Source organism: Mirounga leonina, unplaced genomic scaffold, assembly GCF_011800145.1.
Source record: "Mirounga leonina isolate KUSES-001 unplaced genomic scaffold, KU_Mleo_1.0 Mir_175, whole genome shotgun sequence".
Classification (NCBI taxonomy): Eukaryota; Metazoa; Chordata; class Mammalia; order Carnivora; family Phocidae; genus Mirounga; species Mirounga leonina.
The window spans coordinates 14,679,487-14,706,729 of NW_023270453.1; the positions used below are offsets into that span (position 1 = coordinate 14,679,487).

Consider the following 27,243-nt stretch of genomic DNA (forward strand, 5'->3'; position numbering starts at 1 on the left):
TGACCGTACCCGCCAGGGGACATTCAGCCATGTCTGGGAGCATTTTGGGTTACAACAGGGAGGGTGCTCCTGCTGGCCTCTAGTGGGAAGGCCGGGGTGCCACACAAGACAGTCCCCGAACCAGGGAGTCATGGGGCTCGAACTGCAGTGGCATGGACTTGGAGAAATCCAGAAGGAGCTCGTCTGATCCCGTAAGTGAGAAAAGCCGCGTTTCCAAATATTTGAATCTTCACACCCTGTTTTCAGTGTTCGAATCTGCAGTGATGGCAGCGGTGATGCTTGAAGACTTCGGATGCTGATGCTCAAGCCTGTGTCATGTCTTCATAGTACCTGTCTGCCTATTTTAATTTTGACTTGATATCTTTATTTCCACCTGACAGGTAACGTTTCAGAGCTAATTCCGAGGTCCTTTTTGTCCACCATATTGGCAGTTGCTTTCGCCCGGAACTTTTGGATTTTGTCTTCTTTCTGAAGTTCTTATATATTCTTCTGATTGGTGGGAATGGTCTGTGCCTTTCTACTACCCCGTGTCCTGCGTAATTGAGAGCCGGCTGAGAGGCGGTCATGGCCCTATAGACCCATGACCATGGAGCTTGAGTTGTATTTCTGTGACGTTTATAAGGACAGAATACATTGCCTGGGCCTCAGCTGACATCGTGGCCCCTGAGTGCCCCAGAAGAAAGAGAGATGGGCCCTTCTGTCCTGCTTTGGGTCATTGCATCTGTGCTCCCCCATGCGCAGGCCCTCCTCCCACCCCAGCTGTGAGCTCATAGGCAACCAAGGTCAGACCCTGTCTTTGCTCACAAAGGCGCTGGTGCCCTTGGAGTTGATCACATCTGCAGCTGTGCCCCTCGCCCCCCCTTATTGATACTTGAAAACAAATTGAGTGACGATACACATACTGTAAAATTCATCCCTTGGAAGTGTGCCCTTCAGTGATTTTTGGCATAGTCACAAGGCTGCACAACTGTTGTCATTGTCTTAATTCCAGAGCGTTGTCATCACCCCGTAAGGGAACCCCGTGCCCATTGACCGCCACTCCGTTCTCCCAGTCCCTAGGTGCTGGCGACTGCTGGTCTGCTTTGTTTCTGTGGCCTCGTTTATGGAGACACACGGAATCGCAGAACGTGAGGCCGCTTGCGTTTGGCTTCTTGAACTTTGCATCGTGTCCTGGAGGCTCCTCCCTGTTGTTCAGCTCGTGGGTCAGGACTTCATGACTTTTCCTGGCTGCGTACTATTCCGCCAGGGGTCTACACCACACTGTGCTTCTGCATTCGGCCGTGGGTGGGTGCAGGGTGCAGCCGTAGTCCCTGTTCTGTGGTTTTACCCCAAATGGCGGGCTCCACAGTGGGAAATTGCTCACTTGTGTAGCCCAGCACTAACACCTGCCCTGGCGAGTTCTCAGTAAGTGCTCATTGACGGAGTGAATGCTCTGCAAGGAGGTTATTACCTCTGCTTATTACATAGATGCCCTTAGGAGAGGAATCCTTGTTGTTATGTCCACGGGTAGTGCCTTTCTGCCTGGCCTTTGAGTCAGGGCTGGTTGTGTCTTTGGAGCCTTGTTTCTGGTCTCTCTGCAGAGGGAGGGGCACTCGTGGGCCGTGACCCGCCGGCCCTTTGTTTCTGTGTCCCGTCCCAGTTCTGTGCGCACACATAGTGGGTCGAGCTGGGTAGAGCTCTCCTCAACGTGCCCCGGGCCCGGCCTGTACTGTAGGTCTGTCGAAAGTGACACTTTTATATTTCTCTTTTTTTAACCCTCTTTACAGAGTTTTACGTGCGTGGAACCTTGTGAACTGTAAGCACAGTGTCAGCCCATCCCTAGAACTTTCATGTCTTGCATAACTGAAGCTTTGTACCCACTGAGCAGCAGTCCCCCAGTTCCCCTCCCCTGGAAGCCACCATTGCATCACCCGCTTCTCTGGGTTTGATCACTTCCGATTCCTCACCTACCTGGAGTCGTGCAGTGTGTGTGCTTTTGTGACTGGCTTACTTTCCCTCAGCATCGTGCCCTCGAGGTTCATCCGTGTGCAGCGTGTCCCAGGATTTCCCTTTTTTTCCTTCCAATTTTATTGAGATAGAATGAAGCTACAGCGGTGTGTGAGTTTGGTGAACACCCGTCCTCTCACAGAGATACAAAAAGGAACCAAAAGAAAATATGTTTCTTCCTTGTGATGAGCACTCTCAGGAGTTATTGTCTTAAAATGTCCAAATATACTGCACAGCAATGTTAGCTGGAGTCCTCATGCTGTGCCTTTCGTCCCCTGTACGATCATAACTGGACGTTTGTCCCTCTCGACCTGCTTCATCCAGTTCCCTTACCCCCCCATGCACGGCCTCTAGTGACCGAATCTCCTTTAGTATGAGGGGTTTTGTGTCTTTTTTTTTTTTTTTTTTTCTTTTGAGTCCACATAGATGGTACAGTGTTTGTCTTTGTCTGTCTGACTTATTTCACTTAACATAATGCCTTGGGGGCCATCTGTGTTGTTGCAAATGGTAGGATTTCTTCGTTTTCTTATGGCTGAAGAATATTCCGTTGTCTATACATAGAGTGAACATTTAGGTTGTTTCCGTGTCTTGGACATTGTAAATAATGCCACTGGGAACATGGGGGTGCAGGTATCTCTGTGACATAGTGTTTTCCTTTGGGTAGATACCCAGTCACAGAATTCCTGGATCATAGGGTAGTTCTATTTTTAATTTTTTTGAGGAACCTCTGTACTATTTTTCAGAGAGGCTGTACCGATTGGCATTCCCACCAACAGAGCGTGAGGGTTCCCCATTCTCCTCGTCGCCAGCATGTTACCCCTTGTCTGTCTGAGGATAGCCATTCCACATGTGTGAGGTGATACCTCCTGGTGGTTTTGATTTGCATTTTCCTGATGATCAGTGATGCAGAGAAGTACCCGGATGTGCTCTTTGGAAAAATGTCTATTCAGAGCTGCTTTTCAGTTTTTCTTTTTCTTTTTATTGAAGTGTCATTGACACACATGTGACATTAGTCTCAGGTGTATTAACACTGTGATTCAGCTTCTCTGTATCTTATGCTTTCCCCACAAGTGGAGCTCCCACCTGTGCCCATATAGGCTGTTATAATATCATGTATTCTGCATGCTGTATCTTTCATCCCCATGATTTATTCATTCCATAACTGGAAACCTGGGCCTCTCACTCACCTTCACCAAATACATGAAGGGAAATGGGTGAAGCTTCTGCCCATTTTTTTATAAAGACTTTATTTATTTATTTGAGAGAGAGAGAGACAGAGAGCACGAGCCCAAGTGGGGGGAGGGGCAGAGGGAGAGGGAGAAGCAGACTCCCTCCCTGAGCAGAGATCCCGGGACCTCCGGATCATGACCTGAGCTGAAGGCAGACTTTTAACTGACTGAGCCACCCAGGCACCCCTTCTGCCCATTTTTAAATTGGATTTTTTTTAAGCTATTGAATTGTATGAGTTCTATACATATTTTGGATATTAACTTCTTGTCAGATCCATGGTTGCAAATATTTTTTCCCATTCTGTAGGTTGTCTTTTCATTTTGTTAATGGTTTTCTTTGCTGTGCAGAAGACTTGTTAGCTGGTTGTTGTCCCAGTTATTTATTTTTTATTTTATCGCTTGTGCTTTAGGTCTCATGTCCCAAAAGATCATCACCAAGACTGATGTCAAGGACCTTCTTTTTCCTGTGTTTTCTTGTAGGAGTCTTATGGTTTCTGGTCTTACATTGAGGTCTTTAGTTCATTTCGAGTTAATTTTTGTGAGTCGTGTAGATAGGGGTCCCTTCTTTTTTAAGACTGAGTAATATTCCATCTGCTTTGAATGAAAATAGCCACGAGGTGAGAAGATACAGTGTCATGTATGATTATTTGATTTCCTTGCGGTCTCTGTCCTCTCATGAAGTAAACCAGTCTGGACGGATGATATGTGCTGATGGAATATTGGGAAAATATCGGTGCTACTCGGAGAACGAGAAATCTTCCCGCTCGCCCAGCTCCGCACACGACGGCCACGTAGCGGTGCTCACACCCCCACCTTGGGCGGGTCCTCGGGCTGCCTCCCCGCCTTCTCGCTTGTCCTTGCTTATCTCATTCACGACTCACTCTCCAAGTCTGACACGTTAGCAGCTAAATGCCCTTGGAAAGGCTGCACAATGGTTTCGCTTTGTAATAGATTCTCTAGTGAATCGTTTCAGAGACATGTTCGAGAGTACTGAATTTTAACACTCTCGGAGCTAATGGGTTCCTTTGGTAGAAATCCATGCTGCTTTGAGAGAGAGGGCATAGTTTATTAATCAATTCTTCTTTCTCGCTTGGATGAAAAATGTGGCAGCAGTCACAGTTCCAGAAGCAACATCAAATTTGTATCCTACTGACTTTGCGCTATTAGGCAAGACAGAGACACACTTAAAATGACAAATTCCCCGTGAAAAATGGGAACACCCCATAAAGGGGGGCAGCATTAATGTGATGGAAAGATTTGAAGCCTGCTCAAAGAATAACAAGTTATGCTAATTGGAGAGTTTCTTTATTGCTCGTTTTAAAGAACTTGAAAAAAAAAATGCAGTAGGTAATCAATATGACTCGGAAATCTTTAGCTAGCGCAGAGAACAAAGTCAGGAAATCGCAGGTTCGTGGGGGCCAAAGGTTTTATTGATTGCTGTAGTACAGGATAATTATTACTTTGTAGCCAGGGGCAGCAGTTGTCCCGCAGGGAATTGGGGAATCTATTTTTGAACAGGGATTCTTGTTTGTGCAGTTTTCTGTCTCAGAGAGCTAATATCGTTGGAAATTCTGCAGCTGTACCCGGTCAATCTTTGTCGTGGTTAAACTTGAAAGGATATCACAGGATATTAACACAAGTTAAAGTCCACGACACATAATGGTTTTGTTTAGGGTGCTCCATGGTGACGGACTTTCTTACCAATCTCAGGAATCTGGGGGCTGTTTTAAAGGGAGGAACATGGCGGTTGGAGCCAGGGGATCTGGTTCTTATCTTGCCTCTACCATTAATCTAGCTAGCTAGGTGAGTTTCCTCTGAATTTTCTCATCTCTGAAATGAGACTGTCTAATGTCCAAAGAACTTTCCAGTCTGCCGTGCCTGGGTTTGGGGTCCTTGCAAAGGAAAGGAGGAGCAAGGGGTGCTAGTTTTCTCACGTATATATGAGGAGTGGAGTTGGTTTCGGAACTAGGATCTGTGGAAGTCCAGCCCAGGGGTCTGTACAAAGCACAGAAGTTTCCGTGTTACTCTTGGGGTGATCAAGTTTCAGTGGATTGAGGGACATACGAGGCTTGGGAAGTTATTGGGAGTGCCTGGGTCCATTGTCACCTGCAAAGGATAGAATTTCACTCGATAAAGAATCTCGAGGGTCATCGACTCTGGTAGCCTGTTGGAGCCCAGAGAACTGGGAGTGTTCCTTCCCAGAGCGAGAGTCAGCGGAAGTGTAGCCGAATCAGTCAGTCTGGGCATGATAGCTTCAAAGTACGGGTGGGCGGAGCAAGGGGCTGAGGGTGTGGGGTGATCTTGCCCACCACACGGAGGAAGCAGAGGGCCACCGCTCCTGCTCAGACTGGGGTTGTGTAGTGCTCAAGACTCCGGAGGACATTTTGGGATTGTCCCAAGTAGTCTTGCATCTTTTGGAGTCCCTGCACCAAGACAGTCATTTTAGGATTTGAGATGATAGTTTTACCAACCACGTAGCATTTCTTCACGGTCCCCTATTTTCTTGCCTTGCTGTTTGCGGTGAATTTAACGTTTGACTTAATGCGAGCCGTCATTCTTTCGCTAAGCCTTACAAGGAGGGAAACAGCCTGTGGCAGCTCCACCTATTTCATTAAGAGGTGATTCCGATCAGCAGGCGAGAGCTCCGTTACTAAGGACACATTCAGAGAGACCTGGGTGCAGTGGCCAATTGGCTGTCCAAAGAGCAGCGTTCCTGCTCATGAGCTAATCGGCACTAATCTTTCATATTAAAAGTATTAAGAGACATACTACATTAAAGCATCAGTAAGTGCAGTGGAGGATTATAGTTCTTATTAGGGGAGCTAGAGGTAAAACGTCTTGGCTTAGTAAATCAATAAGGCTTGATTTATGCATAAGCACATGCAAAGCTCGCAAAGGGCAACTGCCAAATAATTATTGTTTATGGTGATAATGTAAGGAAATCATTTAATCCGGTGACTGTTTCACTGTTATTTATTGAGAAGTAGCATCGCTACCGCTCAGCGTCTGGGGTCGGGGAGTTTGGAGTTCTTGCAGGTGCCGACTGAGTCGCTGAAAGGAATGCTCCTGTAAGATTGCAGGTAAGTATGTGTGATGATGCCTGTCCGGATAAAACCCCTCGGCTTCTAAATGGAGAAATATTTATGTGCGCTTTCGACTGTTGCCGTAAAAAGTATTAGAATTATGGTGCCTTAGGAATCACGCTACTAATTTTTATTTTCCTCATTATTAAAATTTCTGTAATTTGAATTGCAAACTCTGCAGTCTTGCCAGAATGACTCTGTTTACCATCCAAAGTTGAATCAAAATTACCGGGAGTTAGTTAATATATAACTTATTTGAATAAAGGGATGTTTATTCATGAAGTGTTAGAAGCAAGTGTGAACACGGCCTTATGTTATGCGGGTAGATGCTGCCAGGTTCTGAAGCCTGGTCTCAGGACTGTTTTGGGGGATTTTGTTTTTACCATAGTTGATTATAAAGTAAGGGCTGCGGCAGGTGATGCACAGTCATGGGACAAACAGACCTTCCAGTTGTTTAACTGCGGACGCTGAGAGTTCAAATTTGATCGTGTTGTATTTATTACTTAGTTTATTATTTAAATGACATTTTAGCAATACTAATGGAACTTACACATTCCCATTGTTTTCATCCGCGGTCCTAAATGTTGTGGAGCCCCTGCCTGTTCAGGTGGTCATCTGCTTGCTTTTCAGGTCTTCTGTCCCCTGTGTGTTGGTTCTTGTTTGCTTGGGTCCTGGAGGCGTCTGGGCTGATTCGTACTCTGAGTGTCAGGCATGGACCAGGACAGCCCCATGTGTCCTTGTGCCTTCTCTGAGTGTGTGACCTCAGGTTTCCGAGGCTCCATCTTACAACACACCACGCTGGACCGGGTGATTGCCGAGTTTTCCTTCCACTCGAAAATGTTCTGAATATAAGAATCCAAAGAGCAATGAATGAGATTTATTTATTTATTTATTTATTTATTTATTTATTTATTTATTTATTTTTATTATTTATTTATTTTTTTAAAAAAATTTTTTTTAAGATTTTATTTATTTGCGAGAGAGAGAATGAGAGACAGAGAGCATGAGAGGGAGGAGGGTCAGAGGGAGAAGCAGACTCCCCGCCGAGCAGGGAGCCCGATGCGGGACTCGATCCCGGGACTCCAGGATCATGACCTGAGCCGAAGGCAGTTGCTTAACCAACTGAGCCACCCAGGCGCCCCTGAATGAGATTTATAAAAGGGCTCTGAAGCAAATAGACTCTATGAATAGACGCCTATGGAACCATGTGTGGTTTTTTTTGTTTTGTTTTGTTTTTAGCCCATGGAAGGAAAAACAAAGACCAAAATAAATAAATAAGTAAATAAAAGCAGACTAAATGGTTCCCATATAAATCAAAAACCTTGTATAGGTAGTGGTGAACAACTATTTGTTTATAAGTAAAAAATTAGTCTCTTCTCTAATCCCTGCTTTGTGTTTGTGCTTGTTTTTTAAAACTCACTATATACCACATGTCCCCTTAATCAGTGTCTTGCCCAGTGAATGAGTCAATCATGAATTTTGTCCTATTGGCATCATGGCTCCTCAATTAAAAACAGTTTTAATACACAATATTTTTATTGTGTGCCTGCTGTGTACCGACTAACTAAATTTAACCCTATCCTAAGAAGACCCTTGTCAACTAGCTGATAGTATTCTTATTTTACTTTTGAAAAATGTGGCTTGGCAAGGGTAAGTCAATTGTCCCCAGGTCAGACAGCTTGAAGAATATTTTAAGGCAAGGGTGATTCCTTCCTCCCCCATCCCCCAGCTTTTGAAATCAATGCTTTGAAAATAGGAGGTCAGTAAATATTTGTTTATTGATTAAGTTGTGTCAATAAGACTTTCGAATCTTTAGACTTGAAATATTGGAAACGCATTACGAAGAAAAGTTGTAGAATTGGCTTCTTGTGGTTTTTAAGAAGAGGGTAGAACGCTCCTTGTCCAGAATGTTTTCCATCTTGTCATTTTTGGAGGCAAATAAATGGAAGAGATTCGGTCTGGAGCTTCCTTGCCAAGTGGTAATCATGAGATTATGTAAAATTATGTAAATTGTATCAGATGCTATTTGGGTGTTTCTGCACTCCATAAAAACTGTAAGCACAAAGCGGCACTGTAAGATTTTCCCTTTTGGTGTTTGTCATAAATTAATTTGCTTTCTCCTGCTGCTTAATCCGGTGACATCTCCTGTAGGTCAGGCTCCTGTCTGATTCCATGCGGGACGCGGGTTCGTTCCTTGGGTCTCCGTGGCCTCTTGTTTGGCCACTGATGGTGCTTCTTCACCCTGCAGGGCCTGTCTTCTCTGTCCGTCCCCCCCCCCCCCCCCCCCGTTGAGGGTCCTGGCCCTGGGCTGCTCCTGATGGGGCCCAGATAGTGCTGACCTCCTGTGCCACTCCAGTCTCTGCCCGGTGGACACTTTAATCCCCCCGTGCCCCCGGTGCAGCGCCTCTGGGAGAAGCTTCCAGGCACCTTGGCTCCTGTAGGGCAGCATGCCCTCCTCGGACCTCTGGCTCTTCCCAGCCTGACCTGCCTGTGTTTTCCTGCCCAGAGCCAGGAACCCTAGCACCATCTGCCCCTCCTCCATCATGCCCTTGACTGTCCTCTAGCCTGTTGCACTGCTGAGCTTCTCCCACCCCTCTTCCTGCCCTGGGCTCCTGAACAAGACTCTGACTTCCTACTGCTTCTTGTTAAGCACCCCCCCCCCGCCCCATTAAGCCTCAAGTTTCCAGGGTCATGTCTCTGTTTCACAGCCATGCCTCTATTTCAGAGCTGTGCCTCCATTGTAGAGCGGTGCCTCCATTCCAGGGCCATGCCCTCCATCCAGGGCCATGCCTCCATTCCAGAGTCATGTCTCTGTTTTAGAACTGTGCCTCCATTCCAGAGTCATGGCTCCATTCTAGAACCATACCTCCATTCTGGAGCTATGCCTCTGTTCCAAGACTGTGCCCTCCATCCAGGGCCATGCCTCCATTCCAGAGCCGTGGCTCTATTCTAGAACCATGCCTCCATCCAAAGCATGCCTCCATTCCAGAGTCATGCATCCATTCTAGAGCCATGCCTCTGTTCCAGGACCATCCATGCCTTCATTATAGGACCATACCCTCTGTTTCAGTGTCATGCACTCTGTTCCATGGCCATGCCTTCATTTCAAGGCCATGCAATCCGTTCTAGGACCATGCACTCTGTTCCAGGACCACGCCCTCTGCGTTTATCTGAGAGGTTGACAGGACCCCCCCTCCCGTGCTGAGTGTGTCTCTCACAGCCGTGTGCTGTTCTCTGAGAATGCCTGCCCCCTGGTCTTACTTATGAGCGGTGTGTCTCACGCAGAGATCCTTCTGGATATGGGGTTCTATGACATGTTTAAGAAGTGGGTAATATGACTTGATCATGGCTTTGGCTTCTTTGAGGGCTTGCATCTTACTTTTATAGCCTGTCCTGTGCTCTGAGAAGGGCCAGACATGTACATCAGGATAGCACAGCAGGGGTCTTTGATGTTCACGCTCGCTACACTTTTTTTTTTTTTTTTTTTTTTAAGATTTTATTCATTTGAGAGAGAGAGAATGAGAGAGAGTGAGTACATGAGAGGGGGGAGGGTCAGAGGCAGAAGCAGACTCCCCGCTGAGCAGGGAGCCCGATGCGGGACTCGATCCCGGGACTCCAGGATCATGACCTGAGCCGAAGGCAGTCGCCCAACCAACTGAGCCACCCAGGCGCCCCACGCTCGCTACACTTAACACCAGGATGAGAGGGGCGTCTGGCCTGGCCTCTGCATTCTAGAAACTCCGCGAGTCACCAGTACAAAACAACTGCATTTATTAAAGAACACGGAACCCTCTTAGCCACCGGGGGATCTTGCCCTCGTGTGGGCCCAGAGACACTTTTAATTCTAAGCATTTTCTGTGTGACGAACACTGGTTGGGCACAAGGGCAAGGATTCTGCATATCTTTTATGCCCTTGGAAAGAAGGCCTGTGTCTGATTGCTGTGGATTTTGTGGGTTATGGCATTGCCCTAAAGGAGAAGTAATGCATGTGTTAATAATGCTACACATGACTGAAGATAAACCTTGCGGGGAGCACAGAGCGAAGACTTTTTGCTAACGAAGTTTCCGTCTTCAGGAGTGCTGAGTTGTTGTTGCTACTTGTTTTGGTGTGCCATTGTGCGGTTCCAGAAGCACTTAGTCATTGGTGCAGGCTTCATGGCACTTTTATACATCAGCTGAGGAATATTGGACAATACTAAACAAAATTTAATTTTGCTTATGAAATTAAAATATTTTACTATATAAATTCATGGTCCTCTCACATGTGTGTATTTAGCTCTAGACAGCATACATTGATTTTTTTAAAAAAAGATTTTATTTATTTATTTGACAGAGAGAGACGCAGCGAGAGAAGGGAACACAAGCAGGGTGAGTGGGAGAGGGAGAAGCAGGCCTCCCTCCGAGCAGGGAGCCCGATACGGGACTCGATCCCAGGACCCTGGGATCATGACCTGAGCCGAAGGCAGACACTTAACCATCTGAGCCACCCAGGTGCCCCCATACATTGATTTTTTACATCGACAACTGGAAGGACATTGAATGCTAGAACTGTGGATAGTTTTACTTTTTATAAACACATTTAATAAAGGTTAAGTTTACAAAACACTACATAAGATAATTTTATTGAAATATTTTAGATAAAAATTTTGATATTCACTAATTATAATTTGTAGTTTTCCTATTAATTTCAATAGATGATTTGGAATATTTACAGGGAAAGTAGCTTTTTTTAAGACACGTAAGATAACTTGAAATTTTGATTTCTGCATTTTGATTTACATTGTTCTGATTGAAAATATTAAAATTGTATAGACTGGATATAATTTTATTTTTTAATCCCTTAGATGATTTCTGTGAACAGAATATAAATTATGTGAAAAATCTTGATTTTTTTTTAACTAGATAGTTAATGCTTTTTCTGAAAAAAGGACAAGGAAAACAATTTTTATGGAGTAAATATGTAATGATTTATGAATTATGGAAGTCTCTAATTTATTACTCATCCAAACATTGCTAGCCCATCAACAGCCAGACACACCATCATAATTAAATTTATTAATCTTTGGCATTTTGCCAACTTGCAGTCATATATAAACCATAGTTTCTGATTCTGTTATGATGAAGATATATTTGTCAACGTAGCAGGATGGGATATGCTTCACCTCACATCCTGTTCGCTTGATTAATAACTTCAGAACATTTCCACATGTGGCAGGTGGGCCCACATCTGTGCTTTGCTGGGCCCTGTCCAGTCCAGGGGGCCCTGACTCAAGGCTTCCACACTGGGTTTCTCACAGCCCCCATAACCTGGACCTCTCGGCACTGCTTGATTTTGGGACTCAATTTCCAGGCCGTCACATTCTCTTTGCCTCCAGAAACCCATCTGCCTGGGAAGATACCAATGGATGTCTTTTTCCTGCTGCCCCAGCCAGCCCACCTTCTCCTTTAGAGAAGAATGTCATCTTGTGCATTGCTTTTGGGACACCTAACTCAAAATATCGGTGTTTTAAGTGAAGCCTCCTTTACTCAAGGCATCATGTTAAGGTTTTATGCTTTTAAGCTTAATCGTCAAACTTTGTGATGTTACTTAAGTTTTGATTGGGGCCAAAAAGAATTTTAATATTTGGAGCCTAAAGACATTTTTTTAGTGTATGGTTGGAGGAATTTAAAAAAAGTTTTAAATTATATATTACATGTCTTTTTTGTTACAGAAAAGTAAGGTAGGATGAGCAGTAAGAGTGTTGGGAATGAAAAGATAGTATGTGAGGTAAGAGTCTGAGGGATGTGGGATGGGTCTGACTTAGGAGGGAAAGGAGCACCACACAGATGGTTAAGGTAGTGTTCATTCAGGTGCATTTAAAAATGCATGGCGGAGGGGGTCAGATCATTCTATCGGGTGTAGTTATGGGAGTGATATGGCAGTTTTATTCAAAATGTCATATGAGCAGTCATAGGAAATGACATCCTTTGCAACCATTTAAATGAAAGAAAGATTTTAGAATGCGCAGTCGAAAATACATGACTGGGGAGTGTAGTTTTTCAGAATTATTTGGAGGGGGGATGCGAGCAATAAAGCTCGACACCTGTGTCAGATAAAAGGCCAATCTGAAAAGTGGCCTTTTGCTCTCCTGGGCAGATATTTGGCCTTTATAATCTGGAAGGTGTACGTATTCTGAATGTCCTTCCATACCCGTCTTAGCCTTGTAATTTAGGTGTTTAGAAGTTTTTCAGGGCTTTGAAAGGATTTCTCATAGCTGGGCTTTCACAGAACTTACATTCGAGTCATGGATTCCTTGCAAGTCTTCCTCCAGGGTTCTTTGCTGATGGGAACACTAGAGCTGGTAGAGAGAGGACGTTGGGTTGAGGAAGAGGAGCCCACTCAGGCTGCTGGTAGCTGTTTATTACTATTGCTGTAGGAACGGAAACAATTTTACGTCAGTCTACCCAGGATTATTTATTGAGGTTCTACTATGTGCCCAGTGGCTTTTTTGGCGGGAATGTATGATATGGTTATTATAAAGCATTTTACATGAATCTCATTTGCAATATAGTCAGCTTTTGGCCAATGGCATGTATTCAGATGATGGGCTTACTTTTGGAAATGGATTTAAAAAAAAAATTATATATCTGAGAGAGAGTGAGAGAGCAGGAGGGAGCGTGAGTGGGGGGAGGGGCAGAGAGAGAGAATCTTCAAGCAGACTGCCTGCTGAGCGTGGAGCCGGGACGCAGGGCTCAGTCTCACAACCCATGAGATCATGACCTGAGCTGAAACCAAGAGATGGACGCTTAACCGACCGAGCCGCCCAGGCGCCCCCGGAAAGGGATGTTTTCTGTGACAGTTGCTAGTGTACATATTTCTTCGTTGGCGTTTTCTACTTTGGCCATTTATTCTCAAAGATCCCACTCTTGTCTTGCGAAGACGCTTTGGAAGGTAATTTGAAATTCTGATCTCTGGAAACTTGGGTAGGATCTTTCTTCTTGTCTGGGTGGGAACTTCTCTGAGACAGCACTTTTTTTTTTGTTTTTTTGTTTTCTTTTTTTGCATTTTCAACATTTATCTTTCTTATGCTAAGCATTTTTAAAGGGTGGCTGGCCTGTAGTGGAAATTTACAAGAGCTGGAGGTTGACCTGATGGGTAATGAAAGTCTGATGCCTGACATCTGTGGTGGTCTGCCAGAGGCTGAAGGCAAAGGTCTCTCTGCGCTGTGTCCCACTGGTATTAAAATGAAATAAATGGGTGTGTTTGGAGCTGCTTCCTGTGCAGGGAAGAGTGGTCTTTTGGCCACCTGGAGGAGGGTGAGTATTGGCCTGAGTCAGGTGGGCTGGCTGGTGGCTCAGCTTTGCCTCTTGCTGGCCACTGGTCGTGACCTTGGAAAGAAATCACTTAACCTGTTTGCATCCCACTCCGCGTCTTCAGGATAGCTAATTAACACCTGACCTTGTTCTCGCTTGCTGGTAGTATCAACCCCAATGTTGCTGACAGATACAGAAGCTCTCTGGAACCCACAGTACAGTGGGAAGGACACTCAGCCTCACATCATCCCTCTTTTTCTTTGTTTAAATGCAAGAGGCTTTTTTTTTTTTTTTTTTTTTAAAGATTTTATTATTTGACAGAGAGACACAGCGAGAGAGGGAATACAAGCAGGGGGAGTGGGAGAGGGAGAAGCAGGCTTCCTGCGGAGCAGGGAGCCCGATGTGGGACTCGATCCCAGGACCCCGGGATCATGACCTGGGCCGAAGGCAGACGCTTAATGACTGAGCCACCCAGGCGCCCCTAAATGCAAGAGGCTTTAATGGTCCCCCTTCCGATGCGGGACTGAGGGAGGTGTCCCGTGAGGAAGCTCTTGCAGCTTCTAGTGCAGAGACAGCTCACAAAGCTGGGAGCCCCCACCCAGCTGCTCAGTGCCCAGGATGTTGACGAGGAATTGCTTTTTCCCCACCATCTCGGGGAATTTTGGTCATGCTTCTGTTCAAAGTTATTTTTGCCTTGTGGTGTAATTATTTATGGATACACGATCTCATCCATTTGATAATAAAAGTGAGGTCTTGTGAACATTTTGTAATCAGAAGAAATATGTATTTTGGATCCTAATTAAACGTGTGAACCTTGGACAAGTTCCCTCATTTCTAAACTTTGTGACCATCAGTGTTTCCATGGAGGGTAATGATAGCTGTCTTCTAGGATTGTTTTGTGTATTAACTGGGATTTGTATGAACTCAGAGCTGTGCTAAGAATATAGGAGGAAATCTAGAAATAATGTCTTTTTTCTTCCTTCATCCTCTGGCTAAGGGTGGTATTTTTTTCACCTTTAAATTTTATTTATGGATTGATGGTTTTAAAGACTTTACTTTTTAGAGCAGTTTTAGATTCTCAGTAGAATTAAAGGTACAGAGATTTCTCACATACGTCCTGCCCCCACATGAGCACAGCCTCCCCTACTATCAACACCCCCACCAGGTGGTCCACTTGTTAAAATCGGTAGACCTCCATGGACTACATAGCGTCACCAAGTTCATAGTTTACATTCGGTGGTGTACAGCCTGTGGGTTTGGACAAGTGTATAATGGCTTGTGGCCGTCTTTATAGTATCACAAAGAGTAGTTTCACTGCCCTAAAAATCCCCTGTGCTCCCCCTGTCCATCCCTCCTCCCCTCCCCGTACCCCAGCCCACCCCTGATCTGTTTACTGTCTCCATGGTTTTCTTGTTAAACACCGTCCTGTAGTTGGAATCCTAACACCCTTTTATTTTTTATAAAAGCCTTGCACACAGTTAAAGCCCAGTGTTTCTTCAGAACAAAGCTTCTGCCCTAATTGAAAAAAATAACAGCAACCACCAACACAAACTCATTGGTAGCGGTGTGTGCATATTATTTATTGAAGAGCCTTTTAAGTCTTACTGCACTCGTACTCACTAGTCCCGCTCCTCGGCGTTGAAGCGTAGGGTGCCTTGGAAACAACGATTCAAAGCAGGGAGGAGAGCCGTTAGTCATACACATTCGTGTTGCAGCTAAATGATGACTGACAGCCCGATTGCAAGGGAGGAGAAAGAAAATCTGGGGAAAGTGGGTATCGTGCAAGAGCAATCTAATGCCGTTTACTGTGGGAGCAAATAACCCTGTCAGTAGGTCTGCAGAGTATGGGGTTATTATACAGTGAAGTGTCAGCTATTATACGAGAAAGCCGAATAATTGATTTATAGGACTCTCAGGCCTCAAAAAAGTTTTACATTTATTTTGTATCTACTAAGCGGGTGGCAACAGAGGGATGCGGCGTGGAGAAATAAAGATCATGAAGAACTGCTTCTCTTTGACAGGTGCTTTATGAGTCGAATGTGTCATTATTATAAGTACCTTAGAATTCCTCTACCAGAGCCACACCTACCGTGTAAAACAGCCCTGTTCTGTTCCCCCGAAACACGGTAAAGCCCTCAGACAACACAGCCTCAGGGCACTGACCTGGTACACACATAATCCATTCTAATGGTTTTTGTACTTTGAGACGTAGGGAGGTGAGCTGTGTTGTGGGTAGCCGACAGAGTAGGCAGTGAGCCGGCAAGGACCCAGGCTCAGACGGAGCCAGTGCTGGGGACGCATGGCGGGGACAGTTGTCATGATCCGGAATCAGGCGGACCTGCGGTGTGGCTGGGTGAGTCCAGAGTTGAGGCAAGCTCCATGACAGGTCACCTCTCCGTTGAGATCGGGTGGATGGAGAATCTAGATGGGAAGTCCAGGTCACGTGGTCCAGGCCTGGGGACTAGGACTGGCCAGAGCCAAGCAAGACCCCATCAGTAGTAGTAGCCCCGTGGGAAACAGATCTAGAACCTACAACAGGATTGGACGCTGGACTGGGAAACTTACCAGGAAGGGTCAGGGCTGGCCTGACCTCACGGACAGGGTAGACCCACTGAGGCAGCGGGGAGGGAGCTGTGGAGTGGAGCCATAGGTGATGCTTCTGGGTCCCCGAATGGATGACTTGAGTGAAGGGAGCTTGGATGGGGCTGTGTGTGTGCCCCAGGAGTCACGTCTGGGCTCGTGGGGCCCTGGGCTGAGTGGCTTGTTTCCTTTCAGGATGCGCCCATGAGAGGGCAAGAATTCACAGAGCTTCAGCTACTAGAAATTTCCTGTTTCTGAAGAGATTTAATCAGAGGGAAGTGCTGCAGAATTGAAGAGAAATGTGATTTTAAGGGTTTTCATAATTATTATTTTTCTGGTTATCTCCTACCAATTGACAGAGCTATTTAAGCATTGTTGATTAAACAATACAGATTTTTTAAAAAGCCCATTTGACATCTTTACACAATGGTGACTAATAGCCCCCAAAAGCCCGTCGTGGATTATAAGAAGGAGTTATCACCATTAAAATCATCTTCAGTGATTTTTTTCACAGTAGATAGGTATGTCAAGTCATTAGTATCTGATCAGCTTATTTCTTAGAAAATTATATGATGAGTATCTTCTGAGACTGTCATAAAGCAAGATAGTTTGCCAACCCACACCAACTTCCCACCACCCTCAAACATAATCAAAACAAGACTCTTTGAAAATCTCCAAAGAGAATAAAATTTATTTAAAACCTACTTTCTGGTTTAAATGTTTTATGGCCCTTTAGAGATTAAGGGATGATTTATGTGCCTTGTGTAGTGTTATTTGGAGTAATACTTAATCACAGATTTGTTTTTTGAAATGAATAAAGCAACATTTTTTTTTACATTCTTCCTCTGTACATCTAATGTGTAATTTGTTAGCCCATCAAAATTAATTTTAGATCCCTAATGTACGTGGAGTTTTAGATTTATAAGTCCTGTTAATGTTTCTTCCAGTAAAGTGTATGTATTTATGTGCCCTGCCAGGGTGGATTTCTGCAAAGCATTTATGCAAGGGGGATATTCACACAAATAACCAACTGGCAAATAAATGTCAATTAAAATTCTATTAACATAGTTGGCCGCAGCTCTTTAACAAATATTTAAGTACAGTATATTAGATTAAATTTAAATTTTTTTTTGAAACGCTTGCCTACTTAGTTTCCCAATTTAACTCGTCTTTCTGCTATCAAAAGCATGTTTTATTTTACGCTGAGAGGAATATAGGTTGACTCTGCTTACGTATGAATATGGCTTGCTAAAAGTACAGTTGACCCTTGAACTTGATGGGTTTGTACTGCGAGGGTCCACTTACACATAGATTTTTAATTTTTTTTCGATAAAAACAGTTCAATACTGTAAATGTATTTTCCTTATGGTTTTCTAAATGACTGTATTTTAAGAATGCAGTGTATAATACATATAACATGCACATGTATACGAAGGAGTTGTTAATCAACAGTTTATGTTGTCAGTAATGATAGGCTGTTAGTACTTAAGTTTGGGGGAGTCAGAGGTTATATTTGGATTTTGACTGCACAGAGGGTCAGTACCCGTCACCCCCCATCACCCCCCTTAACCCCCACGTTGTTCAAGGTCAACTGTATTATAAAGATTTTTAAGTGGTTTTTAGACGCACAGGGATTTGGTTATTATGGACCTTTTTCTTCTCATTTTCATGGTACCCTTTACTTTATTTTATTTTATTTTATTTTTTCTTTTCCATTTTTCTTCTCTGGGGATTTTTACCTTACAGCTCATCTGAGGTCCTTGATCACATGGTTTATGTATTAGGGTACAACGTAAACTTCTATTACAAAAAGACCCCCCCCAATACTGTGGCTCACAGTCATTTAGAAGTTTATTACCCTTTCCGGCAACAGGCCAGGGGTGAGTGGTTCAGGATGGGGGACTTCTGCACCACTGGGTGGTTGGAAGCTTGATTCTCCTTTGCATTCCCAGCAAGAAAGAGGGAAAGAGAGCGTCCAGGGCCAGCTGCTCACCTTCCATGGGCCAGAATTCAGCACTCGGCCATCCCTTACTGCAAAGGAGGGTGAGAGATGCACTCTGCAGCTGTGGGGCCCAACTTCGTAGCCGAAACTCCCTGGGTGGGGAAGCTGCTTTTACTAAGAGAAATAAGGGGAAAAATGGTCCTCAGGGACAGTTAGCAGCATCTGCTATAACACATTTAGCTAACAAACATTTTTTTAGGGTAACTGTTTCATCTTTCCAAACATCTCAAGGAAAATGTGAAAGTGCTTGAAATATAAAACCAAACCACACTACTTTTTTTTTGTTTGTTTGTGCGTTAAAATGCATTTTCTGTGGGTGATAAAATACCTTAAATTTCTAGCTTGTAGCTCCCCTGTATTAACTTTTAAAGAGATTAATGGCCCACATTATGATTGCCTTTCTCATAGTTGGAATACACCAGCAACACTCTTCACTGTGCTTTTAAGGTGTAGCCCAGTCTGGGGCAGAGCAGAAAATCATTTACTACTTCTGCATTTCTGTGTGCTTAAATATATTCTGTTGGGCCTAGATTCAGTTTTTTCATTTTTCAATTCTGTTTTATTTAAGCTTGAGTTTTATCAGCTGATATGTCTACAGTATTTTCAAGAGACAAAACAGTTCTAAAAGGCTTGTTTTTAAAAAAATTAGCAGTGTCTTGTTATAGCCTACAAAATACCCTCACTCTCAAGCTAAGTTGTTTTTAACTGTTTAAGATGAGTACCCGGGATAAAAGAAGCTCCCCCCACCCCAGACACAGCATTGTACCATTTTGGAGTATATCAAGGACAGAAAGGTCCTGCACATGTCTTGAAGGACAAAACAAAACAAAAAACCAAAAAACCAAAACCAGATTATATTATATAGACTATTGATTACAATATTTTGATTCAATTACTTTACACAAAGAGATAAAAGCGAAGGTTACAGAATGTTTATTCTCTGGTCTGTACAGTCAAATGTGAGGCTCAAAATGAGGCCAGCAGCTTTTGCCATTGGGGACCTTAGCGTTGAAGTAAGACTGAGGGAATTTGAGATGTGAAGACGACAGAGTTGAGGTGTTTGATGCCTTTATTCTTGCCTTGAACACGGTAAGAGTTTAGTGCTCAGCTGGGTCGTGGTGATTCATTCTGATTTCAGTAGTGTCAGTGGTCTTAGTAATACCATTTCTCAGTACTAGAAGTAGAATGGTAAACTGTGTGGATGAAGCCTCCATTCCGATTGGATTACATTCCAGTTGTTACATGTGATTCCTTTTAAGAAACGGAGGGAGGATGAGTGACTTTTATGCAAAGATTGAGAGCGCATTTGGATGGTATCTCTGATGGACGAGCAGAGAGGGCAAGTTCGGACTTCCATGTCCTCGGGATTGATGCCAGGGTCCTAGTTGATACCCATCATTTGGCGGTTGTAGACTTGGCCACAGAATAAAGGATGTCAAAAAGATTTTTGGGGCGCCTGGGTGGCTCAGTTGGTTGAGCGACTGCCTTCGGCTCAGGTCATGATCCTGGAGTCCCGGGATCGAGTCCCGCATCGGGCTCCCTGCTCGGCGGGGGGGTCTGCTTCTTCCTCTGACCCTCCCCCCTCTCATGTGCTCTCTCTCTCATTCTCTCTCTCTCAAATAAATAAATAAAATCTTTTAAAAAAAAGATTTTTGGAGTTATTACTTTAGTTAAACTTTGATTTTCTCATTTCAGTCTATTTAGAGTGGTCCTGAAGGGACTCAGTGACTTTTTTTTTTTTAAAGATTTTATTTATTTATTCATGAAAGACAGAGAGACAGAGGCAGAGAGAGAACAGGCTCCCCGCAGAGCAGGGACCCCCGATGCAGGACTCGATCCCAGAACCCTGGGATCATGACCTGAGCTGAAGGCAGACGCTTAACCGACTGAGCCACCCAGGCGTCCCGGACTCAGTGACTTTTAGATAGGTCTTTTGAACCTGTAAGCTCTGAAATCTGGAAATCATCTTTTGTAAGTTGGCCCATTCTTCATGGACAGGGAAGTGGGATTCTCTGCTTTCTGGCTCTCACTGGGGCGATTTTGTTTCTGGAGGCCTCCTGGCTCTGCCCCCTTGTCCAGCCCTCTCCTGTTTTCCTTCTCTTTCCCTGGGGCTCCCCTTTTGCTACTGATTGCCTGAGATCCCTTCGCAAGCTTCTTCTATCATCTTATCCATGTGCCAGAGCTCATAAAAAATTAACTATGAATTACAGATGAAACAGCCAACGAAAAACTTTCTTTGTGCCCTCTTTTCTTTCAAGATGTCACACCCACATGCTGATCTCATATTCCTGACCCCTAAAGGCAAAAATGCTTAAGACTGGAGCATTAGGGAGGTAAGATGACAGATGTTTCCCCTCTTCTCGTGTGAGGGGCAGATCCACGCATGTGCACATAGTACCGGGATTACACCAAGAGCCCTTACTGATTTAGTCACATTAAAACCTACCATGACTTCTTATCAGAAGCATATGAATAATTGTTAGTTGGTGGATGATAGTTTTGGATAAAATGAAGGAAGTAAGACAGTGGTGTTTACTTTTTCTTAAAATTGAAGTTAGGTATATAGACTTACATATTTTTTTGATTGAAAGACTTATTCCTTTTGAGATACAAAACAGAGGATCATAGGGGGAGGGAGGGAAAAATGAAACAAGACGGAACCAGAGAGGGAGACAAACCATAAGAGACTCTTAATCTTGGGCGCCTGGGTGGCTCAGTCGGTTAAGCGGCTGCCTTCGGCTCAGGTCATGATCCTGGAGTCCCAGGATCGAGTCCCGCATCGGGCTCCCTGCTCGGCAGGGGGTCTGCTTCTCCCTCTGCCCTCTTCCTTCTCATGCTCTCTGTCTCTCATTCTCTCTCTCTCAAATAAATAAATAAAATCTTTAAAAAAAAAAGAGAGACTCTTAATCTCAGGAAACAAACTGAGGGTTGCTGGAGTGGAGCGGGGTGGAAGGGATGGGGTGGCTGGGTGATGGACATTGGGGAGGGTATGTGCTATGATGAGTGCTGTGAATTGTGTAAGACTGATGAATCACAGACCTGTACCCCTGAAACAAATAATGCATTATATGTTAATAAAAAAAAGTAAAAAAGAGAAAAGTTAAAAAAAAAAAAAGAGACTTATTCCTGTCTATAACTTAAACTTGTAGACTCTCACTCCCTTCAGAATATTCTAGAAGGGTATTCTGATTTCCCCATTCTGCTCCATGTGCAAGTGAAATTTGCTCAGGCATGCACATATAAGTGTGTGCTTATATGTTGGTAGTAGGCTAATGTGATTTGAACACATGATTTTCATAGTTTTCTTGTCATAAACTGATCTGTATGGGAGTCCGCTTTGGATTAGTACCAATTGGCTGTTAGTTTGGGAGGTTCTTCCACTGGGAGGCCTTGGTGCCTCTACACTGAACACATGCTAAATCCATTTTAATGAGACAGTGAGCTGTGGACCAGGTAGGTTTAAGAAGACAAAAAGAATTAATGCCCATAGTTGTCACCTTCTCAACTCTATGTTGGCACATTCTGCTGAGATCTGGAGCTCTCCTGGTTACTTGCTGTGGTTTGCAGCGTTCCTTTTTCGTAGTGAATATCAAAATGCCCTTCCTATTCTGCTTTCAAAAATTTTTTTATTGTGGGAAATTTCATCATACCCAAAAGTAGATGGGCTATATGGTGACACCTCCCCCCTGCAATCTGCCCATTGCCCGACTTTGGTCATGGTCAATTCAAAGCCAACCTTATATAATCAATACTCCCACCCATTTCCCCAGCCTGTATTGTTCTGAAGCAAAGCCTAGACTTCATATCATGTCATTTGTAAATATTTCAGTAAATGTCTCTCATGGATAATTCTGCACAAGCTTGTACAAAATGATTGAAAAGCTGTGGGATTGAGAAACTTTTTGTTTACTTACAAAATGGTTTTTACAAATTAGAACCAAATATTGGTTTAAAAATATTCTTCTATTGGAAGTGAAACGAAGTATATTTCCTTGAAATTGTTTGAATTAATAAAAATTAAAATCAGATTATCACCTCCCCATCCCCCCCCAAAACCCAAAACAAAAGGAATGCCGTTTTTATTATATTTTATGATGAGTTAAGAACAGAGAATTTGCATTTTTCTTCCATTGGGAGACCCAGAATGAACGTCAGATTTAAATGTGGTGGCTTTGAGTTAAACTTTTGTTTTCTCTTTCCATGTTTTGCATTTTCAAATGTCCTGGCACATTAGCACTAATCCTACTGTATGTCATAGGAGCCTTTTGGCTCTCTTTCTGGAGTGAGCAGAGGTAGCAGTGAGCCCTGAAGAAGTTCGGGCATTGTCTTGGGATGAACTTGCAACATCTAGAGTGAATTGATTATGTGTTAGTATGGTGGTTACTACTTTCTTTTTTCCTTTTTCCTTGCCTTGCCTTGCCTTGCCCTTGCCCTTGCCCTTGCCCTTGCCCTTCCTTTTTTAAAGTAGGCTCAATGCCCAATGTGGGGCTTAAACTCATGACCCTGGGATCAAGAGTCACATGCTTCACCGCCTGAGCCAGCCAGGCGACCCCTGAGGTTATTTTTAATTGCTTTCCTTTAGAGACATTTTTAGGAGTGGGAAGCATTGAGTTGCCATTCGTCCAGAAGTTAGCTTTGCAGGAATGATGTGTATATTCTATCATAGAGGCTTTGAAACTGGCCTTTGGCTGCACTGAGTGCTTCTGGTTCCTTGCATGAATTTCATTTTTCTCCTAGAGCAATTGTTAAAGAATCCTTGTAGCTCTGTCCCTGTTACCTTGTGAAAAGTATTATTATTTTTAATCAACCGACTACTTTTTTCTTCTTCTTCTTTTTAGAGAAAGTGCAAGCAGTTGTGGGGGGTGGAGGTCCAGGCAGAGGGAGAGGGAGAGAGAATCTCAAGCAGACTCCCCACTGAGCTCAGAGCCCGATGACCTTGAGATCATGACCTGAGCCGAAATCAAGAGTCGGAGGCTTAACTGTTAAAAATATTATTTATTTTATTTTAGGGAGGGGGAGGGAGAGCTCAAGCAGGGGGAGGGAGAAGATGCCAGCATCTTAAGAACAGGTAATTCCAGGGAAGTTTGTGCACATCTTGGTCATCATTTTGCAGTACTGCTGAAATGATTCTCTTGGGGTAAGTGTCATCACCATCAGCTGAGTTCGATTTCCCACTTGGTAGATTTCCTCACTGGTTAACCCTGAGCAGGATAAGCTAGCTTTTCAAAAATTTATTTATTTTTTCAAATGTTTATTGCTGCCCCCCCCGTTTTTTCTTTAGCTGTTGTTGTCGTTGGACCGTGGGAGACAATGGGAGGAGCGGGCTTAGTTTAGGACTTGTGTGTGTGTGTGTGTGTGTGTGTGTGTGTGTGTGTGTGACTCAGGCTAGCATGGATATGGAAACACCAAAGTATCAGAAACATCAGGGGAAAACTCTGGAGTCAAGGGACAGGGCCCCAGAGTTTGCTGTGGGCTTAGACCTGTGTGGGGATCCAGGCTGGTGAGGGTTTGTATTCTAGAAAAGATTGCAAGATAGAACTTGAAATTGAACTGAGAACCCGAGTAGTTGGGATCCTCTGTGTGAAAGTGTGGAGCCACCACCCCTTGTCCTCAGGATAGATACAGGGACCCAGTCACGCTGGAGGGGGCGCTGGGGCTCTGAGGGCCCTGGAGCCTGGACCTTAGAATAAAAGATACCCTGGCAAAGAAACCCTTTTTCCTGAAAGCAGGCTGTCTACGTTTTCTATCCTTGGGCCTCATCACAGTTACCCACACTAAAGGATGCTTGAGTGATGCGTCATTTGGAGTATTTATAAACTTTCCAATAAACGCTACGCTAATGAAACAGAGAGAAGCTGCATCTCTAAATCAATGCACATATTACTTCATTGTACATGTTGTCATGGTGCATATTATCAGCAGAAAAGAAACAGACTCTTGTCTTTTTCACTGGGTTAATCGAACTGGATAGAGAAAATACTCTCGAAATCGTTATTGCAGACAGTTGGCTTTAACAGTGCGTGGTGTGGCTTGATTCCTGGAGTTTTTCTCATGTGATATTCTCTGTCTCCGTGTCCTCCTCACCCCGTCAGCTTCTTCTTCTCTCAGCTGACTTCTTTCACTTGATCATTGCTCTCCTGATAGTTATTTCCATCCGATTTCCAGCTATCCCTCACTTTCCTGACTAATGGCACCACCATTTTAATTTGCCAATATAACACAAAATTAAAGAAACCACAACATTCTCGCAAAGTAGCTTTGAAGCATGGGTCTACGGCTCTGCCTTTCTGGCCCCCCGAGCGTTGATGAGGCTTTTCCCTGGCCAGGCTGGTCCTGCTTGTGTTCAGCTCTGCGCTTTTCCTATTTGTAAAATTCTTGTCATGAGCCAGGAATTGCTATTGTATTCAAATAGAATTCTGGCTAATTCTAGTGTAAGGAAATTAGCGAGGAGAAAAGTAAAACATAATTATGCGGGAAATAGGCTAATTTAATGACTCCATGAACATATTTTATACTTTTATTATTTCAAGGCAATATATCAGTTGTAATAGGATTTTTTAAAACTGTTGGAACTGAGTGAATTAAGATGGGTTGAATTAACAGTACTTCAATTTTCGTATATGTTTGCTTGATATTTCACACCAGCAGGTGCAATACTCATTAAGGAAGTGTTTGTTTTCCCTTTGAGGTGTTTTCTTTGTAGTGATTGAGGGGCTCTTGGAAAAGCCCTAGTTATGCGTCATGCCATAAGGCACGATGGCCAAAAATGTTTTGAGTACAGATGTAGTAACTAAAACAGTCACGTTAGAGGGTTATAGCACAGAATCGCTGGCCAGTCGCTTTCAGGTTTAATTCTTTGTTACTTTCTAGTACAAAGAATGTAGTATCTTTTGCCTAAAATGCTAAAAGTGTCATTTCTAAATTGGACCAAAATTGAGTTCATTTGTAGGATACCACACATCCTCCACACCAGAGCGGATGGATTCCCTTTCTAAGCGAATGTGAAATGTTCTATGCAGTTTATATATATCTCTGTATTCCTGAACATGCTTTCAAGGCTGTTCCTTTTTTGAGGAAGAGGAGATGTTTACATGAAGTTTTAGTTGTGGTGGGTTGCAGATTCTTTGTAGCAACCAGGAGGGCACGCTGCATCCAGAAGCATGTGGTGGGGTGGGGTCAGCTGGTAATGCTGCTTACAGGAGTCACCACTGAGCTACAGGTTTGTTTGTTTGTTTTTTAAAGATTTATTTATTTATTTGACAGAGAGAGCACAAGCAGGGGGAGCGGCTGGCAGAGGGAGAAGCAGACTCCCTGCTGAGCAGGGAGTCCGATGCAGGGCTCGATCCCAGGGCCCGGGGATTATGACCTGAGCTGAAGGCAGATGCTTAATGGACTGAGCCACCCAGGCGCCCCCTGCGTGCTATTTCTGCTGGTAAATTCCTTGGTGGCAGGTTCTAGATTTTGCTCCCTGCATTCCTGGCACTTCACAGAGGGTGATGCAGTTCAGACCTCAGTGGGGTGGTCAGCAAATGATACTGAATTCCGCAGATCAGCCCAGAAGCACTCACCTTAGGATTTCAGTTGATGGGAAAGAGTAAAGAAACAGGACAGTACTTTTTAGGCTAAGCTGAACAGGATCGCTGTATTTATGAAGAGCCATGGAAAATCCTTTTATCCTGCCCCCGACAGAACAATGCTTTAACTTCAAGTCGCTGTGAGTATAGGTCAGGCTTCTCATTAGCACCGCGATTTTATGGTCTGCTCGTGAGCGAGTCCTGGGTGTGGGATTTGAACGGCACTTGTGTGTTATTCTTTGATTCCACTTTGGTACAGTACAGGAGAGGGAAGTGATTCCAAACAGTCTTTTTTTAGGTATGAGAGGGAGCTAATGAAAAAATCCAGCTACTGTGAAAACATGAGGCACACACAGCGCGAGCCCTGAGGTGGGTCCCAGGGTCCGGTTTCTGGCTGTGGTTCGGTTCTGTCCTTGTAAAGGGTGGGAGCGAGGCCCGGAGATTTCACAAGGAGTCTCCATCCTGGTTATCTGGGCAGGTGGCTCTGATAGCGAGCCGCTGGGCCGCTGTGGGATGCACTTGACTTTTTTCTCCTTATATAACATTAATTTGATTATTTGGTCCTGTCGTCAGCAATTAAAGGCATTGTTGCCGGAAGTAAACCGTGTGCCCTCGGGCTCCGAGGACAACGTGGGGGCAGTTGGACGCGCCCCGGGAGCTTCTCCCGCCCCCTTTGTCGGGACCACTCCGCAGTGAGGTTTCCCAAATATGATGGCTTTTCCCAATAAAGCTGTGGAGTGTACTGTGCCCTTCAAGTCAGTGCTTTCCCTGCTTAGTTGTTCCACAACTTCTTCTGTGTTTCTGTCCTTCGTGTGTTTCCGGAACACCAGTGGTTTCTGTTGTTGGTCTTAAAGGAAGAGGAGGTTAAAACAAAAGAGAGAAAGAAAAAAATAAGACGGGAGGGAAAGAAGGAAGGAAGGTCGGGGGAGGGAGAGGACGTATCTTTTTCTCCTGTACCGAAGGGGACATTGGTTACTGTGGAGAAGTTTCTAGAAGCAGCAGGGGCTGTACGCGATACTCGTCCAGCACCCAGTTTGCCAGTATCCCGCTCGGCAGAGATGTTCAGAATGTTCTACAACAAGCCTCTGAGGACACGTGGACCCTAGGGAACTCCGACAGCCGCACATTGGAGACCCTCCAGAGTTCTCTTCATCCCACAGGTACTGAGTAGATAGGCCCTGCTGTGTGCCAGGCATTACAGTAAACCCTGCATCTTTATTGGATGCAGTGTGTCGGCTTGAAAGATACTTGAATTGTTCTCTCCGTATTTTTTGTTGTTGTTGTTTGTGCCTGTCTTGCATTTTTCCCTAGTGCAAGTGGATAGCAAGTCACAAAGCTAAAGTGTGGCCAGAGGAAGTTAATTCTCTCAGGCTTATGGCTTTACTGAGGCTTCCCGGGGACGGAAGTAGGACGCAGAGTTGTGAGGGGTGACACCAGGGTTCCTGGGTTCTCCGTTTGTGTGTTTCTTCATTCGTGTGACTCACCTTCACAGAAAT

At 44.3% G+C, this 27,243-nt stretch overlaps 1 protein-coding gene across 7 annotated transcripts in view; it reads left to right on the plus strand.

Annotated features, from left to right (window-relative positions):
- SFMBT2 (Scm like with four mbt domains 2) overlaps positions 1-27,243 on the plus strand; it is a 228,824-nt gene that overhangs the window by 33,977 nt on the left and 167,604 nt on the right. The gene's annotated exons all lie outside the window — the stretch shown is intronic.